The 3,133-nt window shown below is 41.9% G+C and overlaps 1 pseudogene; it reads right to left on the bottom strand.

Annotated features, from left to right (window-relative positions):
• Window positions 1–1,374: 1,374 nt before the first annotated feature.
• On the bottom strand, window positions 1,375–2,539 carry LOC102832349 (annotated as a pseudogene).
• Between the last annotated feature and the right edge of the window lie 594 nt (window positions 2,540–3,133).

The following is a 3,133-nucleotide window of genomic DNA, read 5'->3' as shown; positions in this document are numbered from 1 at the left end:
TTTCAGTATACTTATTCTCCACAATGTTGTCCATAGCTTGTCATGATCCACACAATCGAAAGCCTTTGCATAGTCAATAAAGCACAGGTAAACATCTTTCTGGTATTCTCTGCTTTCAGTCAAGATCCATCTTACATAAGCAATGATATCCCTTGTTCATGTCCTCTTCTGAATCTGGCTTGTGCTGTGTCAATGTGTGGCTGCAGCCATTTTAGTATTGTCTTTAGTAAAATTTTACTTGCATGGGCTATCAATGATATTGTTGAATGATTTCCACATTCCATTGGGTCACCTCTATTTGGAATGAGAACAAATATGAATCTCTTGCAATCAGTTTGCTAAATAACTCTCTTCCAAATCTCTTGTCATAGATGAGTGTCTCAAGTGCCACATCAGTTTGTTGAAATATTTCAATTTTTAGTCCATCAATTCCCCTTGCTTTGTTCTTTGCCAATGCCTTCAAGGCACCTTGTACTACTTCCTTTTTTATCATTGGCTCTTGATCATATGTTACCTCTTGAAATGGCTGAATATCAGCTCTTTCTTTCTTAATTGTGTTCCTGAGGAACCTGTACATAGACCAAGAGGCAGTTGTTCAAATAGAACAAGGGAACATCAAATGGTTTAAAATTAGGAAAGATGTGTGACAACGTTGTATTCTTTCACCATACTTTTTCAAAATGTATGTTGAGCAAATAATGACTTCCATTGAGTAAATGTTTGGCTTTGGTTATCTTCAGGGTTGCTGTTAGATCATGATCCAAGCTCCCTCTCCCTTTCCCTCTCTTTCTTTCTCTCTTTCTTTCTTTCTCTCTTTCTCTCTCCCTTTCTTTCTTTCTCTCTTTCTCTCTCCCTTTCTTTCTTTCTCTCTCTCTCTCTCTCTCTCTCTCTCTCTCTCTCTTTCTCTCTTTCTCTCTTTCTTTCTTTCTTTCCCTGTAAGGATTTTTCCCCCTTTAATATAAAAGTATAACTATAGCGGTTCACTGTACAAATAATAAAAAAAAAATTCTTTTACTAAAATATGTTCCATAACATTGTACATACAAAACCTGTTCAACAAGAATGATTTAAATATACCTGTTCTTTTCCAGATCTGGAAGACACAAATGTAAAGTTCTGTCACTCTATTATTATTGCTGAGAACATGGGCCTGGGAACACTGTACTACCTTCTCTCCTTGCTTCCCCCCACCCCCACTTCCAGTCATGCCCCTCCCATCCCAATCCCACCTTCAGAGTCCCCTGAGCTTGGATCATGATCTAACAGCAACCCTGAAGATAACCAAAGCCAAACATTTACTCAATGGAAGTCATTATTTAGTGAGCTGTTGCTTACCATAAACTACAAAAAGCACAAGTTTTAGCCCAGCCAAGATTAAATCCAGATGAAGATCTTTGCATCCCCCAATTTGCTACTGGCACTGCTTTTGGACCCAGCTTTGAGCCGCACTTTGGCTTTTTTACCCCCTGGGTCCATAAGAGTTGTTTTGCTGAGTGTAAGCCAGGATTGCTAGAACCAAGCATTCCTAAGCCACAATGATCTGCTAAAGAGTCTTCAGGTCAGCTGGGAAGTTATCCTCATGGCTGCTATACTGCTGTTCTTGGGCAACGATGGTCTTGTTTTGCTTGTAGGCAATTTTAGCATTGGACAGTTTGGTGTATTGGGTTTGATCTGGTTTGAAGGCAATGTTGTAGCCACTGGAAAGCAGATGATGAATTCCAAGTTAAAGGATGATTGTAAGCACCTTTTACTGTTTAGTGAGTCTCGAATGGTCCCAAACCCTAAAGGAAGCATCTCCCAAATGTTAAGCAATAGGCAAAGGCCGGTAACACCATACATTATCAGAAGGAAGATCGTCTTCTCAGTAGGTTAGAAATAAAGTAGTCTATCTTCTGTGGGCAAGGAAGTCTTCTGAATATATAAAATAGGTGGACTTGGAAGCCATGCATAAAATACTGCCCAATCAGGAAACCCACCTCAAACAAGGTCATGCCAGCAACTGCAGCACATAGATTTTCATGAGACCATCCTCTCAAGTCATCCGTCAGCCATCATGCATAGGTTTAGGTTGGTTCTGCTTTTTATTTTCTTTTTCACTTTGCAATTCCATTTCTGAGTAAGTCATGTGATCCTCTTCATGGTCCTTTTCTGTTTCTTCCAGGCCCTGATTTAGTTTCCAATGCATTGTACAGGGTTTGCTCCGACTTGCCTTCTTGTCTGCTTCACCATGCTCATTTTGGCAATCTTATGAATGGCATAGCCTAGATACATCACTGAGGGGCTTTCCACCAGGATGATCTAGAACACTCAGAAACGCACATGGCATAGGAGTGCAAAAGCATCGTAACAGACATTCTAGCAGCCTGGTGTCTCTGTGCTGCATGCAAATTTTCTTTCCTCATCATAATAGATAAGACTCTCCTCCTAAGGCTATAAGGACAATCCTAAAGACAATCAAAATAGTGAGCCAGACCTACCCTGCAAAGATGGACTGGTTGTGGATCTCCTTTAGCAGGTGAGTCAGAAAGCTCCAAATCATGGTGACTGAATTGGTTTGCCCTGCTATCCGGAATTTCTGTTACACAAAAATTTCTTAGATACCTGAAGTTTTGCTTGAAACTTGTCCGGAATCCATCCGATGACGGATTCTTCAGAGTCACCTACATCCTGGGCATCAGCTGTCGATCCAGGGGCCACCTCCTGTGCCTCATGTCTTCATCACCTTTCCTTCGCTGCTGCCTTCACCTCAGTCTCCCGCCAAGGATTGGCTGCTCCTGCCACCCCTTCCCACTCTCCCGGACCATGGACAGGCACCTACGCACACTCAACCATTTCTTTTTGATACAGTGCCTCTGTGTATTCTTTCCATCTTCCTTTAATGATTTCTGCATCATTCAGTATTTTGTCTATGTTATTGTTGTTATTAGGTGACATCGAGTCCGTAGCAACTGATAGCGACCTAATGCACAGCAGAACAAAACACTGCCAGATCCTGGGCTAACTTCACTATCGTTGCCACGCCTGAGCCCACTGACGCTGACAGTTTGCCAAATCATCTCGCTGGGGGTCTTCCTCTTGTTTTCTGACCCTCCACCTTACCAAACATGATATCCTTCTCCAGTGACTGGTCCCT

This window comes from Chrysochloris asiatica, unplaced genomic scaffold, assembly GCF_000296735.1.
Source record: "Chrysochloris asiatica unplaced genomic scaffold, ChrAsi1.0 scaffold00043, whole genome shotgun sequence".
In the NCBI taxonomy this organism is placed as follows: domain Eukaryota; kingdom Metazoa; phylum Chordata; class Mammalia; order Afrosoricida; family Chrysochloridae; genus Chrysochloris; species Chrysochloris asiatica.
The sequence above is the reverse complement of the archived record's forward strand: the minus strand, read 5'-3'. Positions and strand labels throughout refer to the sequence as shown.